Source organism: Leuresthes tenuis, unplaced genomic scaffold (genome assembly GCF_036924035.1).
Source record: "Leuresthes tenuis unplaced genomic scaffold, fLeuTen1.0.hap1 SCAF_1, whole genome shotgun sequence".
Taxonomy (NCBI): domain Eukaryota; kingdom Metazoa; phylum Chordata; class Actinopteri; order Atheriniformes; family Atherinopsidae; genus Leuresthes; species Leuresthes tenuis.
The window spans coordinates 7,296,531-7,312,877 of NW_027325355.1; the positions used below are offsets into that span (position 1 = coordinate 7,296,531).

Below are 16,347 nucleotides of genomic sequence, written 5' to 3' on the forward strand. Positions count from 1 at the left end.
AAAAGCAAGAACAAAAAGCGTGACAGAGCCGGATTCAAAAATACTTAACGTTAACAAAAACCAAGGATATGGAAAAAATAAGACAAGACTATGATTAACTGTGACTGTGACAAGACTATGAATAAATAACTTTGATAACAAGATAACAAGACTGTGGCTATGAGGCATGAACATGAACAAGCATGACTTGAACATAACCTGAAAACAAGACTATTAAAACATAAACTGTGACATGAACATGAACTGTGACATGTTTCCTCTATTTTACCACAGAATTGCCTTGAGAGGCTGATGTTGATCCCGACCATGTTTCCATGGAGCATGGAGGTGCTGGGGTGACGCATGCACGTCCAACCTCACCTGCACACGTGACCAATCATGTCACTGATAGACCCCTATTTTGGGGATATTCGTTTGACGTTTGCAGATTTCCATTTATGGAAGGTTCTGTGAGTTCTTTTTTTCCATATATGGTAAAAACCGGGGCAACAGTGACGGTGTCTACTGGTCATGTGATCATATTTCGAACGTAGAAATCATATAAATAGGGCCAGTAGGACCACTGAAAGTTTAATCCTACACGTTCCCTCAAGGAGCCGTGAAGGGTCGCCTCTCTATCAGACTCCTTCCAGGGTCTCTGCAGTGGGCTCTGCCCCTCCTGCAGTGATACAGGTGGTAGTTATGGAGTCTGATAGACTGTCCTGGCCTGGAGCGTGCTGGGTGGGACATCGGCCGGCTCTTCGGTCCAGGACCGACGCCGAAGCCTCCCTGGGCGGCTTCCGTCGGTCCCGGATCGTGGCGGCTGGCCGGTGTCTCGCTCCTCTCCTCTGGGTGAAGTGGCCGGTAGGATGCCCTGACAGATGGGGAAGACATTAAGCCACCACCTGGAGTCCAGAGCTTACAGCTTTGGGACTCCATTTTTTTAATCTTACAACAGCCCCGAGGCTCGGGGTGCATTAACTTTGAGCAGGTGTTCCTCCTGGGCTCCACAAAAATCTCTACAGTACAGCAACTTACATCACTGATGTGATGTCCAATGTTCATACAAGCAGACACACCTGTGCTTTTGTGGGCATCTGTAGCGTCCCTTTGAATGCCTTTGAACTCATCTGTCAACCAACTGACTTAAGTCAAGTGAGACCGACACTGCTTCAAAATTCTTTAAGAACATATCAACACTTTCCTTTAACACATTTTTTATCAATTCATACTTGGATTTAGGCAATAACATCAACTGGTCAGAGTCACAAAACAAAGGTAGTATAGCCTAAAACGCATGTTCAAATAACGCGACTCTCCCCCGCATGGACGCCATTTTGTTGGTTGCCACGGTTACACGTAAACAAACAAGTTCACTTCAAACATCGTCACTTTCCGATTGGTTTTAGAAAAGAGCTTCACTTAGCTAAATTATTAGTAATAAAATATATATAAATTATTAGAAAACAAGCGTGGTTAAGGATTTTTTTTAAAAAAGAAGAATAAATATGTCATGGCCAGCATTTTTCTTTTCACGTGCAGTTATTCTAACAACCACTAGATGTCGCACATTTTTTAACCTCAGTATACGCTGCATCTGTGTCTCTGCCTGTCATGAACACCCCATGGACACGTTATGTGAAGAGGCAAAGTATCTTCAAAGCGACGCTTGGTTATATTAATCCAGTCGTACCAATATCTTTCACTTGTATCCCCCTTTCTTTGATTTAAAATGACTAACCTTAATAATAAAGTGTAACAGACAGTATTGTATTGTATTCTCATGTCAAATGTCCTGCTGGAAAAGTGCATTCTGGGAGGAGTAATACAACGGGGGCGGCAGGTTCTGAAAGTTAAACTCAGTATCCAGTCTCCATTAATGTTTTTATTTTAAGTGTTAAGTTGAATGAACCCAGCAAGCTCGGTTACATTGGTGGCAGAGGTGATGTTTTTATATGTTTAGACTTTTGCCGCTCCATGGAAGTTAGCTTGCTGTGTGAGTTAGCGCGAGGCTAAGTTAGCATCACGCGGCGTGGAGAGGTTACATGCTGCCATTCCGACATCTCGCCATTCCGACAGTTCCTTTTAATAGCCTATGTTTTACCCAAAACATTTTACACTAATGAAGGCTGATATGCCGGCGCGCGTATTTGCGCCGGCATATCAGCCTTGCAAACAAACTTTAATATTCTATTATCAAAATCCCCTGAAATGTCAAATATAAAAATACAGATATTAATGTAACTCTGGCGAGACTGAAACTGATTAAGCAGAAATACAGTGTCAGTGAGCTGTCACAGCAGCCAGATGGAGCGGAGCTCTCCACAGAGCCCATGCGTCTTTTGCCCGCTGTCATCATATGCAAAAGTAATAATTGCAATTACAGATCACGGCTACTGCACAGGATACAGTTGCGAGCACTCTGCCTTGCCTTGCCAATAGGAGAGGAGAGAAACGACAGCATAGAACGTATAAAACACAACAAAATGCAGTAAAAACGTTTATTCATGTAATTCACGTGATTTATGAGTACTTATGGGAAGCGCGGAGGGGCTTTGCGCATTTGGCACAAACACACAGCCGTTGCGCAAGGCTTTATACAGCCTGTTGATATCTTAAGGACCTAACTGGTCACACCTGGGAGTAAATGTCATGTAGAGATTGTTTTTACATGACATTACAGCTGAACATATAGCTTTCATCCACAAACCAACGTGGGAGCGCCCGAAGACGCATGTGCCAGACGCACATAGGCATGCGTAAAACCAATTTTGACCACTTCATGCTGCGTATTTGCTTTCTTTTAGTTAACTTTCGTTTCTTTTGGATTCTTGTGCGTGTTATGGAGCCGTTTCGGTCCATATTTGTAAGCCTTTTTTTCCTGGATTAAATTTTCGGAAGTTGAAACAAGTGGCATTGGAGTGTGTGATTGAAAACCACCGCGGTCTGCTTCTCCTCCTCCAGTTGCCGAGACTTTGTGTTTTTAATTATCTGTAAACATGTGTTAAACATATAAATTGCATGAACAGAAAGAAGGGACTCGCCTGTTGAGTAACGCACATTTCCTTAAACTGAAAGCCTTGTCGGAATGGTGGGACGTTTGCATGTCGGAATGGCGGTATTTCGGAATGGGTGTTGCCCCCCGCGTGGAGACATGACCCTGTCAAGTTCAGTTGGTCTCTGTTTGGTGGATCTACCCGCTCCTTTTGCTGGTGACGGAAGCCGGAGTTTCCTTGGCTGGAGGGACGGGAGATGGCGGCGACTACTCCAGTGAGCTCGCGAGGATTCCTCCAACCTGTTTGAGCAAGTCTGCGTTTTTGCTGGTCGTGGAGGCATTTCCCGACTATGGAGATGTGGCACAAAGAGAGGAGAAGTTTCGACGCTTCTTCGCTGGCCTGGGGGCTGCTCTGAAAGCTAAGTTCCTTGAACATTGTGCCACTAATCCGGCGGCCGAGGCAGTTGCGCCTGTGGTGGAAGGAGGTGCCAAGCCAGGTCCCAGATGACTTCTGGTGCTATTCATCAGATTCAGGAGGAGGTGTCGTCAAGGAGATTTCCAGGGGCAGGAGTCCCAACCCAGGGTGAAGAATGGAGTCACAGTTTCAAAAGTTAAACTCTTACCTACTCAATGACTTCAGTACTTGTATACCCAAACAAAATGTTCTTGTGAAGAATAGATTGCCTGCTGTGGAATTAAGCTTCCATCTACTGGATATTTGCTGAATCTGCAACTGTAGGCCAAGCCGGTCAGTTTCAGGGCAAAGCTCCTGCAACACCAGCTCAACATCAGTCAATGCCATCGGTTCATGTTATCCTTTCTGCTGATTCCTCGATTGCAGATAACAAGCTGAGTATTGGCTGATACCGATGTTAGGACGATATATCTGTGCATCCCTCCATGAATCCATGAAGCTGAAAATGTGTTTCTGAATGAAAGAGGCAGGTATGTGCAGAGTGAACTTTCTGCTCAACAGTGAGTGTTTCTCAGACAGAAAGACACTTTCTATAAAGATACAGAGGAATGAACTGAGCAGAGTGCAGGATGCAGAGGTTCTTCAGTGAATGTGGTGCTGAAGGTGTGGAGGTGGATCAGTGTGTCAGAGGAGTTTATCTTCATGGGATCAGGCAGGAGGAGAAGACCTTGTCATCAGTGAGTTAAACTGCAGTTTAACTCTGCTGTGAACAGCCTGAACAACACTGCTGCAGCTGTAGTTTGTTCAGTGAGTTAAGGGCTCGTAGCTGTGAACCAGTTGATGATTTTAGCTCAGAAAGGCAGTTCATACAGGTCAGTGGATCCACTGCTGGGAAAGACTGCCAGACCTGTTAGGCCCAAGTGCATTGTGGGAATGTTTGGCAGCGATGTCTGTCCATGAGATCTACATGAAATCACGTCTGTCTTAGTGTGGAATTCTAACCTGAGCGACCTTGAGACTCCCCGGGTGGAGTTCCTGGGGTTTAGGTCGGACATGTTGTTCTGACTGAGTGACGCAGAGCTGGATGCCGTCTTTGCAGAAATCCAACTAAGTCCCCCAAACACAGGACACAGAATGATGAAATCATTCCTTCATGCCAGGGGACTGCTGCTGCAAAGTGAGTCTGATATGAAGTGGATCCTTATGTGAAAGTCCTCTGTAAGCTGCATCAGTGCAGTCTCTCTGCTTTGTGTCAAAGAAGCTGTGAATGAACCTTCTTCAGATTTAGATCTGATGCATTAGATCTTCTTTTTCTTTGTCCTTCACGCTGGAATAGATGCTTCAGCCGTTTAACTGTTCATCTGTCTGCTGCAACAAACAATGGAGCATCTCCAGTGCTGGAGAGCTTCCTTGGTGCCATCAACACGTCTGGTTTGCCATCACCTGTGCGCTCTGACAGGCTGCTGAGAATACTGAGGTCGCCCATTTCATGGTGGAACAGCGAGGAGAGAACCCAGACTCGCACGTTACAGGAAGGAGTTTCCATAACCAACGGTGAGGTTTCCATAGTGATGTATTATGAGAAAAGCTCTGCAGGAGAGCACATAACGAGTGTTATTATTCCCCAACGTTCATCCTGCTGTTCCTCTGCAGGACTCTCACTGGCCTCATTCACAAACTCTGCTTTGTCCTCCATTACTGACAGAAAACACTGAACAAAGCATGAATGACATCTGTCATCTGCTTCAGAGCCTGTTGTTTTTTCACATTTACTAAATGTAAAGTATATTTGAGGGGGAAAGACCTTCAGACATGTTTTCCTTCTTCTTATTTCTTGTGTTGGAACTGTTTGTATTTGCAGCAGCATCAAACCTTTTCAGACTTAGTTTTTCAGGCGAGTGCTCCACCAAGACCAGATTAGGCTGGACACACATTTCTAAAGCCATCACTGAACTTATGAGCATCAGTTTCCTCATTGTAGAGTCATAACATCCAGCAGCTAGAAGTTCTAATTCAGAGCAGAAACATCTTCTCTTCCTGCTTGGAATGTTTCTCTGAATCATGTCTCTTGTTCTTCCAGGATAGAACGCTGATGGACAGATGTTTCCATTCCAGTCCTTGACCCATTCCATACTCTGTTTCTCAGCCTGGAGAGAGAAGGGCTTTTGACCCCTGATGATGAGTCATCTCTTTGCTCTCCACTGGGCTTTTCTGCCTCAGCTGCAGAGGCAACTTGCCTTCTTCATGGATGCTTGGAAGCATCACAGCCTGAGAGCAGCAGGCAGCCAGTCTCCCCACCAGCTTTGGACATCATTCAGACACCTTCAGGATCCTGATCAGGTGTGTTAAAACAGCTGAGTGCATCATATCAGGAGCCATTATTTAAATGATACATTTAAAAGGCCTAAAATGATTTGGCGAGATTACATAACTTAATATTTATACTGAGGAGAACTGATTTCATAGCTTCAGTTTAAAACTGCAACTGAAAATGTTTCAGTGAAACATCTGAAGATGCCAAAGCTTTTGTTTAAGTCTCCAGAAAGCCTACAAAATATTGAATAAGCTTAAAGCTGTGATGGTGTTTTATTTGTGTTCAGGTGGAGGCAGACTGTGGGACTGACTGGGATGGACCACACGGCTCTGATGCCCTCGGAGGTGAAACGGACCGAGTTGAAGGAGCCCAAGTGCAGCTTGAAGGACACCTGAGCGAGAACATGGCCAGGTCACCTGACCCCGATGTTCCCTTCATGGATGCACTCCACATCTATGCAGCCGCACCACAGCAGCTGATGCAGCCACAGCAGAACTGGACGAGTTCACCAACGTTCACACACTGCTGGATGGAAAAGTGCACCAAACACTTCATGTTCAATCGTCTTTATTAACCAAACTTTAACATTTGTAAATAAAGCTTCAGATTGAAATGTTTGTTCTCAGTTCTCCTGAACTGTTACCAACCTCACACACTTCCAGTTAATGAGGTAAAGCCTTAACATGGCTCACTGCTCCACAGCCTTCAATGAGCAGCATGAAACAGAGGAACAGACTAACTGCTCCAACTTTGAAATGTTCAACTTAAAGACGCTCAGTTTCTCACATTATTCACATCAGATCATTCCAAAGCCAAAGTCTGTACTTCTAACAGACGCTTGGAGCTTTTCTCTGAATGTCTGCTAGCTTTGGCTCTTCAGAGGCAGTTTCAGCAGGACCTGCAGGCTGAGGCTACAGGCGTGGTCATTTCAGGAGGAACTCCTGCATACAGGTGCTGGGGAGGTATACTCCAACCTGTCCACAGCTTCAGGAGTTGGTGCAGTTCCTGAGAGGAGCCCACAGAGACACAGTCAGAAGTATTTAAAGCTGCCAATAAGATGCTGAATAGCAGAACTTTCTCAAGTTTACCCAAAGATCAAAGAATCTCTGCTTCACCTGTAAAAAGAAACTGGTCTTTCTGCGGTAAAATAAAACAATGTTTCCATCATGTTACCGGGTAGATTTTCCACCACCAGGTTTCAGAAATATGGAGTCAGTGTGAAGAATCAGCAGCAGCTTTAGGAGATGTACATTGTTCAGGTCTGTTTCTCAGAGAGAACATTTACAATCTGAGCATTTTCAGTGTGGTCTCTCAGAAAGCCTGAGCTGCACGTCTCCTCCAGGCTGCTGTGCTCATCCTCACTATCTGGCATCGGCCTCATGATCCTTTTCAGGATGGTCTGAGAAGTAAAAACAGCCTCAGAGGCTGTAAACTGAAAGGGTTTATTAACAGAACAGAGCAGCACTTTTATAAAAGCAGAGGCAGAAAAAGCAGGGGGAGAGAGGAGGAAACAAGCAGCAAAGTGCTGCTTTAAGTTAAATTAAGCTGTCGATAAAGCAGCATTCAAAAGCTACAGCACAAAAATGTCTGTGACAGTCTGTAGGAAACACGTGTCGCTGCATTATCTGACAGAGCAGCAAACAAGTTACTGACTGGAGAAACAAGCCACAGCTGTGACAGAGAGCAGCAACAGAAGCTCTACAGGGGTTGTAGGCTGTACTTCTATCACATCGGATGTACTGTAGATTTCTTGGGACGATCCATCTGAGTTCAGCTGAGGCGAGTTGGACCCACGAGGGATGTTCCTGAGCAACAATTTGCTCGTCGATTAGTCTAAAACTTAAATTTAGACAAAACAAAAATATGTCTCAAGATTTAGTCGAGGCCTCAGGACACAGATGCAGGGTCGAGTTCAAAGTCAAGACTGTTTATTCATATAAACAACAGGTTGATGATCTGCTCACAGAGCAAAGAAAGGGGCTGTGAAACTCCTGAGCACTCTCCTCAATAACTATGGAGGAGGAGAGTGCAGCTGTGAAAATGATCAAACCAAAAGCCTCTCCACTCCAGGAGGAAAACAAAGAGCTATTAAAGATAAGAAACTCGCAGCTCTCCTAACGAGGCGGACTTAAACAAGAAGCTCTCTCAGAAACAGAGGCACTATGAAACCTTAACAGTTATCTATCAGCTCACCTATAACGGCGGCGCAAAGATCCTCCAAGAGCAAAACACAAAATCACTCCACTAACGGAGGGCTATGAAACTAAAACAATTAACCAACGCAAAAGCTCCGCTAACGGAGATGATTAAAAGATTACAACAAAGATCACTCCAAAAAACAGAGGAACAAAACCAGGCTATGAAACTGAGCGTAATAAAACTAAAGCTGTGGATAAAGAATAAATTACAACAAAGGATACGCTCGACTGCAGGCTGAAGGAAGCTGTGGCTGTGGAACAAAGAGGCGAGGGTGAGGCTCATGGTGGAAACAACACACTGGCACAAGACAAGGGAGACACAGACTATTAGAGCACAAGAGGAGCCAAGGAGAACAGCTGGAAACACTTTGGACTCAGGGAAGACAATCAGAGCAGACACAGGAGGAAGGGCAAGGTACCTGAAAGGAGAGGGACGTTAGTGATTTCAAAATAAAACAGGAAATGACGAGACAAGACATGAATCAAAACTTACATCATGACAGATTTCTTTAAAAAAAATCAGAGGTTTAAAAATACTTTTGACAGTAAAATTGCACATTGGAAAACAACTTAGACCCAAAAAGTGACCAAAGTCCGACTGTGTTTGAAGTACTTGAGGGAACTGAAAAAATGACATTAACAATTAACTATCATGGCACAAGAAGCTCTGACAATGAACACATTTTCTTAAAGTCCATGTGTGTGAAATGTTGGGATAATCTGTGTTTATATTTGAGTCACCTTCAAATGAAGAGAAGTTACAACATGAACAAGGGAACCCAGAGAAGGATGCAAGATTTGGATAGCAAGCATTTCCCAGCTGGTTGGCTGTTGTCATGCTTCCTGAGCGATTTACACAAGTCAAACAAATTCCCAACATCTGACACTGAAACACATGTTTGGTCTTACAGTAAACCTGGAGATTCAGAGGGGTTTCCCCTTTTTTATCCTTTCAAAATAAAGAATGAGCAGATTTCTCACTCATTTTGGTCACAGGCCCATTATACGTGACTTACAGTTTATCATAGAGGGAGAAGGACCAGGAGAGGAGCCGTTCATCCCTGCACTCTGTGGGGCTACAGACCGGTGCGCAGCCGCAGCTTCTCTGCAGACTCAGACTGAGTCAAATGAACACGGAGCAAACGACTCCCTGCTCCATGGAAATTTAACTATGGCTGCAGCCCTGACGTTTAATGTACTCATAAACAACTGTTGCTTTCATTCGCGTGACATATTTTTCCTTCACCCACACTGTATTCAAAGTAAAAAAAAAAAACTTCACCATTTCTCCAAGGAAAGACAGCGCCAGTGCATTATGAAGCTCATTTATCCTCCTCTCTGCGTCAGACACATTCATGCTGCGTTCACTGAAAAAACGTTATTTCCACGTTGCAAATTTGAAATTCCGGCCAAAATGCCATCCTGTCAACTTGGTGAAAACGGAAAACTCGTGCTACAACATTTCAAATGTGGGACTTTCAAAGTAATTAGGCTTTGGAACTGTAAAAAGGTTTTAAGAAAATCACAGGACTATGGTGGGAAACCGCCCAAACTCGCTTTAACCATGGCCCGAACAGGCTAACGTTAGGCCTGTTTGAGTCACTGTAACAAATATATATTATATAACTGCAGGAACCATATATTCCTTTTATTTTTTCACGTAATTGGCTTGAGAGGCTGATGCTGATCCTGCACATGTTCTTCTCTCTCGTGTTGGTTCTCTGCAGCTGAAAGTGAGACTCTCAGATAACTTAGTGTCTGTCGACCTCTTCTGTTCCCTGTGTGTAGTTTTGTGTTCAGCGTCACACAGAGAGACCGAGGCTGCTTAGTTAGTTGACATCATCACAAATTGCTCATTTTTAAACAGTTACATTATATTCTAGAAGTCAGAACACAGTGATAGATGTTGTTTCAGCATCTATAAAAACCTGATTTGTGACTGATTCTCTCGCTTACGGCCATACCACCCTGAACACGCCCGATCTCGTCCGATCTCGGAAGCTAAGCAGGGTCGGGCCTGGTTAGTACTTGGATGGGAGACCGCCTGGGAATACCAGGTGCTGTAAGCTTTTTACACCTGCAGGAGGCGCTGCTGCTCACTCAACACGGACAGCTTCATGACATACTTCACATCAGGAAGGAAATCACTCAAATAAATTCACTTTTCAATCTTTGTCAAAGACTGGAAATGAGCGCACACATAAAACTCATTTAGGTCACTCTGTCATATCATCTTCCAGCACTGCTCAGCTCACAGTGACTTCATCTGTCTCAATTATTCTGGATACCAAACACACACAAATATTATTGTCTCACATTAGTCTGCAGACTGTTAACAGATCTTCCTGCAGTCTGCAGATTCATCCCATTTCCTTCCTTCCTAAGAATCCCTGCTGATATCCAAGGTGCTGATCCCAGATCTGCTCAGATGTCCCAGGTTCTCCTCTGCTTTTATCCTCACACACTGAACTGTCTCCTCATCTATGTGTTAACAACCAGAACCCACTGATGTGGGCTCAGAAATAAAGTTTCCATTGTTTTCCAAACACAAATGAATAAATTACAGAGATTTACTGAGGCCAGATAGAAAAAGTGCACGTGCAGCCACTTTAAACTGTCAAACAGGCAACTTTATATCTAACAGCAAACACTGAGAGCTGCTCTGCAGAATAAATACTTTTACTGGTGGAAGTGTTAGTAAATGTTGCTGATGACACTTGGATTCTTTTACCTGAGTGAGGTTTTAGATGCAGAACTTTTACTGGGAGTTGAATATTTCTCAGTGTGGCATCAGTGCTTGTAAAGGATCTACACCACTGTCACCTTTTATAAGTGAATTATAAGCTAAAGGCTTCCTGTTTGCCCCAGGTTAGGGCTAAGCTGATCCGGGTCAGGGGTTAAGTTGCACCGTCTGGGGGTGAACTGACCATCAAACTGAATCTAAATCAAAGCCATAAGAAATTTCAACCATAACTTACCTCTTTGAAAAACTGATTTAAAAGTCCATTATTGTTTTGTAAGTGGTCATATTAATTTTCTTCAGGATAACTTCACATTAAATCTGATAAAAAAAAATGTCATTAAAGTTGGAATCTTCCCTGAAACAGAAATGCTGAAGTGGAATGAATGAATAAATGTCCCCAAAACTTTCCATCCTTCCACTTTCTTTAAATCATGGTTTCAGGGGGACTGGAGCCTATCTGTCACAGAAACTCCTCAACATTCCAGCCTAATAACAAGTCTGAAACTAAAGCAAAAACTGCAGCCCCAAATGAACATTGGCATGATATAGGCTGTGTCAAATGCAAAAGCAGTCCCTGTTTCCCTTTTTGGAACTCATCCTTTCTAAGGACAAAGTTAAATGTATGAGGATCAAACACAACAAGTACCTGGGACATGTCAACAGATCCAGGAAATCCAGGAACCAGCAAACTGAGAGCCAAAGAGAAACTGAGGCGTCTGCCAACAAATCAGCAGCAGCTGAAGCTGATCAACTTCCTGATGTGTCATGAGGTGATCACATGTTTCAACAAAAGACATCAAATACCAGCTGAAGCTGCATTAAAGACAATAAGAGATGTGGAAGCAGCATCAAAGCTGAAAAATGGGAACTTTAAACCTTGTTGGATGTGAAATTAAATGTGCTGAAGAGCAGGATTTCTACACACGTCAGTCATCATCATGATGTGAGTGTTCAGCTGCATAGAAACATAAGAAGAAGAAGCTCCACTTTAAGACTGTGTGATTCCAGAGATGATCCAGCATCGATCACTTCCAGTTTCTGGAGAATTTGTTTAAAAAAAAGAAGCTTTCTGGTGAATTGATTTGATTGTGGATGTGAAGTGTTTCAGCGCCCCCTGCAGGTTGTAGAGAGAAGAGAAAAAGCTTACAGCACCTGGTATTCCCAGGCGGTCTCCCATCCAAATACTAACCAGGCCCCCTGCTTAGCTTTCGAGATCAGGCGTGTTCAGGGTGGTGTGGCCGTAAGCAAAAGTCACCGTAACAAATATCTATTATATAGCTGCTTGAACCATATGTTTCTTTTATTTTTTTCACCTAATTGGCTTGAGAGGCTGATGTTGATCCTGCACATGTTCTTCTCTCTCGTGTTGGTTCTCTGCAGCTGAAAGTGAGACTCTCAGATAACTTAGTGTCTGTCGACCTCTTCTGTTCCCTGTGTGTAGTTTTGTGTTCAGCGTCACACAGAGAGACCGAGGCTGCTTAGTTAGATGAAATCATCACAAATTGCTCATTTTTAAACAGTTACATTATATTCTAGAAGTCAGAACACAGTGATAAATGTTGTTTCAGCATCTATAAAAAGCTGATTTGTGACTGATTCTCTCGCTTACGGCCATACCACCCTGAACACGCCCGATCTCGTCCGATCTCGGAAGCTAAGCAGGGTCGGGCCTGGTTAGTACTTGGATGGGAGACCGCCTGGGAATACCAGGTGCTGTAAGCTTTTTACACCTGCAGGAGGCGCTGCTGCTCACTCAACACGGACAGCTTCATGACATACTTCACATCAGGAAGGAAATCAGTCAAATAAATTCACTTTTCAATCTTTGTCAAAGACTGGAAATGAGCGCACACATAAAACTCATTTAGGTCACTCTGTCATATCATCTTCCAGCACTGCTCAGCTCACAGTGACTTCATCTGTCTCAATTCTTCTGGATACCAAACACACACAAATATTATTGTCTCACATTAGTCTGCAGACTGTTAACAGATCTTCCTGCAGTCTGCAGATTCATCCCATTTCCTTCCTTCCTAAGAATCCCTGCTGATATCCAAGGTGCTGATCCCAGATCTGCTCAGATGTCCCAGGTTCTCCTCTGCTTTTATCCTCACACACTGAACTGTCTCCTCATCTATGTTTTAACAACCAGAACCCACTGATGTGGGCTCAGAAATAAAGTTTCCAATGTTTTCCAAACACAAATGAATAAATTACAGAGATTTACTGAGGCCAGATAGAAAAAGTGCACGTGCAGCCACTTTAAACTGTCAAACAGGCAACTTTATATCTAACAGCAAACACTGAGAGCTGCTCTGCAGAATAAATACTTTTACTGGTGGAAGTGTTAGTAAATGTTGCTGATGACACTTTGATTCTTTTACCTGAGTGAGGTTTTAGATGCAGAACTTTTACTGGGAGTTGAATATTTCTCAGTGTGGCATCAGTGCTTGTAAAGGATCTACACCACTGTCACCTTTTATAAGTGAATTATAAGCTAAAGGCTTCCTGTTTGCCCCAGGTTAGGGCTAAGCTGATCCGGGTCAGGGGTTAAGTTGCACCGTCTGGGGGTGAACTGACCATCAAACTGAATCTAAATCAAAGCCATAAGAAATTTCAACCATAACTTACCTCTTTGAAAAACTGATTTAAAAGTCCATTATTGTTTTGTAAGTGGTCATATTAATTTTCTTCAGGATAACTTCACATTAAATCTGATAAAAAAAAATGTCATTAAAGTTGGAATCTTCCCTGAAACAGAAATGCTGAAGTGGAATGAATGAATAAATGTCCCCAAAACTTTCCATCCTTCCACTTTCTTTAATTCATGGTTTCAGGGGGAGTGGAGCCTATCTGTCACAGAAACTCCTCAACATTCCAGTCTAATAACAAGTCTGAAACTAAAGCAAAAACTGCAGCCCCAAATGAACATTGGCATGATATAGGCTGTGTCAAATGCAAAAGCAGTCCCTGTTTCCCTTTTTGGAACTCATCCTTTCTCGGGACAAAGTTAAATGTATGAGGATCAAACACAACAAGTACCTGGGACATGTCAGCAGATCCAGGAAATCCAGGAACCAGCAAACTGAGAGCCAAAGAGAAACTGAGGCGTCTGCCAACAAATCAGCAGCAGCTGAAGCTGATCAACTTCCTGATGTGTCATGAGGTGATCACATGTTTCAACAAAAGACATCAAATACCAGCTGAAGCTGCATTAAAGACAATAAGAGATGTGGAAGCAGCATCAAAGCTGAAAAATGGGAACTTTAAACCTCGTTGGATGTGAAATTAAATGTGCTGAAGAGCAGGATTTCTACACACTTCAGTCATCATCATGATGTGAGTGTTCAGCTGCATAGAAACATAAGAAGAAGAAGCTCCACTTTAAGACTGTGTGATTCCAGTGATGATCCAGCATTGATCACTTCCAGTTTCTGGAGAATTTGTTTAAAAAAAGAAGCTTTCTGGTGAATTGATTTGATTGTGGATGTGAAGTGTTTCAGCGCCCCCTGCAGGTTGTAGAGAAAAGAGAAAAAGCTTACAGCACCTGGTATTCCCAGGCGGTCTCCCATCCAAATACTAACCAGGCCCCCTGCTTAGCTTTCGAGATCAGGCGTGTTCAGGGTGGTGTGGCCGTAAGCAAAAGTCACCGTAACAAATATCTATTATATAGCTGCTTGAACCATATGTTTCTTTTAGTTTTTCACCTAATTGGCTTGAGAGGCTGATGCTGATCCTGCACATGTTCTTCTCTCTCGTGTTGGTTCTCTGCAGCTGAAAGTGAGACTCTCAGATAACTTAGTGTCTGTCGACCTCTTCTGTTCCCTGTGTGTAGTTTTGTGTTCAGCGTCACACAGAGAGACCGAGATGCTTAGTTAGATGAAATCATCACAAATTGCTCATTTTTAAACAGTTACATTATATTCTAGAAGTCAGAACACAGTGATAAATGTTGTTTCAGCATCTATAAAAAGCTGATTTGTGACTGATTCTCTCGCTTACGGCCATACCACCCTGAACACGCCCGATCTCGTCCGATCTCGGAAGCTAAGCAGGGTCGGGCCTGGTTAGTACTTGGATGGGAGACCGCCTGGGAATACCAGGTGCTGTAAGCTTTTTACACCTGCAGGAGGCGCTGCTGCTCACTCAACACGGACAGCTTCATGACATACTTCACATCAGGAAGGAAATCAGTCAAATAAATTCACTTTTCAATCTTTGTCAAAGACTGGAAATGAGCGCACACATAAACCTCATTTAGGTCACTCTGTCATATCATCTTCCAGCACTGCTCAGCTCACAGTGACTTCATCTGTCTCAATTCTTCTGGATACCAAACACACACAAATATTATTGTCTCACATTAGTCTGCAGACTGTTAACAGATCTTCCTGCAGTCTGCAGATTCATCCCATTTCCTTCCTTCCTAAGAATCCCTGCTGATATCCAAGGTGCTGATCCCAGATCTGCTCAGATGTCCCAGGTTCTCCTCTGCTTTTATCCTCACACACTGAACTGTCTCCTCATCTATGTTTTAACAACCAGAACCCACTGATGTGGGCTCAGAAATAAAGTTTCCAATGTTTTCCAAACACAAATGAATAAATTACAGAGATTTACTGAGGCCAGATAGAAAAAGTGCACGTGCAGCCACTTTAAACTGTCAAACAGGCAACTTTATATCTAACAGCAAACACTGAGAGCTGCTCTGCAGAATAAATACTTTTACTGGTGGAAGTGTTAGTAAATGTTGCTGATGACACTTTGATTCTTTTACCTGAGTGAGGTTTTAGATGCAGAACTTTTACTGGGAGTTGAATATTTCTCAGTGTGGCATCAGTGCTTGTAAAGGATCTACACCACTGTCACCTTTTATAAGTGAATTATAAGCTAAAGGCTTCCTGTTTGCCCCAGGTTAGGGCTAAGCTGATCCGGGTCAGGGGTTAAGTTGCACCGTCTGGGGGTGAACTGACCATCAAACTGAATCTAAATCAAAGCCATAAGAAATTTCAACCATAACTTACCTCTTTGAAAAACTGATTTAAAAGTCCATTATTGTTTTGTAAGTGGTCATATTAATTTTCTTCAGGATAACTTCACATTAAATCTGATAAAAAAAAATGTCATTAAAGTTGGAATCTTCCCTGAAACAGAAATGCTGAAGTGGAATGAATGAATAAATGTCCCCAAAACTTTCCATCCTTCCACTTTCTTTAAATCATGGTTTCAGGGGGACTGGAGCCTATCTGTCACAGAAACTCCTCAACATTCCAGCCTAATAACAAGTCTGAAACTAAAGCAAAAACTGCAGCCCCAAATGAACATTGGCATGATATAGGCTGTGTCAAATGCAAAAGCAGTCCCTGTTTCCCTTTTTGGAACTCATCCTTTCTAAGGACAAAGTTAAATGTATGAGGATCAAACACAACAAGTACCTGGGACATGTCAACAGATCCAGGAAATCCAGGAACCAGCAAACTGAGAGCCAAAGAGAAACTGAGGCGTCTGCCAACAAATCAGCAGCAGCTGAAGCTGATCAACTTCCTGATGTGTCATGAGGTGATCACATGTTTCAACAAAAGACATCAAATACCAGCTGAAGCTGCATTAAAGACAATAAGAGATGTGGAAGCAGCATCAAAGCTGAAAAATGGGAACTTTAAACCTTGTTGGATGTGAAATTAAATGTGCTGAAGAGCAGGA

The 16,347-nt window shown here is 43.1% G+C and overlaps 3 non-coding genes and 2 pseudogenes across 3 annotated transcripts; 3 read left to right on the top strand and 2 right to left on the bottom strand.

Moving 5' to 3' along the window:
- Positions 1 to 9,851: 9,851 nt before the first annotated feature.
- LOC140288986 (5S ribosomal RNA) lies at positions 9,852 to 9,970 on the top strand. The gene has a single exon (XR_011912212.1). It is a non-coding gene; the product is annotated as a 5S ribosomal RNA (ribosomal RNA).
- A 1,814-nt stretch (positions 9,971 to 11,784) lies between these two features.
- Positions 11,785 to 11,890, bottom strand: LOC140296946 (5S ribosomal RNA; annotated as a pseudogene).
- A 357-nt stretch (positions 11,891 to 12,247) lies between these two features.
- Positions 12,248 to 12,366, top strand: LOC140290148 (5S ribosomal RNA). The gene has a single exon (XR_011912325.1). It is a non-coding gene; the product is annotated as a 5S ribosomal RNA (ribosomal RNA).
- A 1,813-nt stretch (positions 12,367 to 14,179) lies between these two features.
- LOC140296947 (5S ribosomal RNA) lies at positions 14,180 to 14,285 on the bottom strand (annotated as a pseudogene).
- Positions 14,286 to 14,640: 355 nt separating this feature from the next.
- LOC140291325 (5S ribosomal RNA) lies at positions 14,641 to 14,759 on the top strand. The gene has a single exon (XR_011912442.1). It is a non-coding gene; the product is annotated as a 5S ribosomal RNA (ribosomal RNA).
- The last annotated feature ends 1,588 nt before the right edge of the window (positions 14,760 to 16,347 follow it).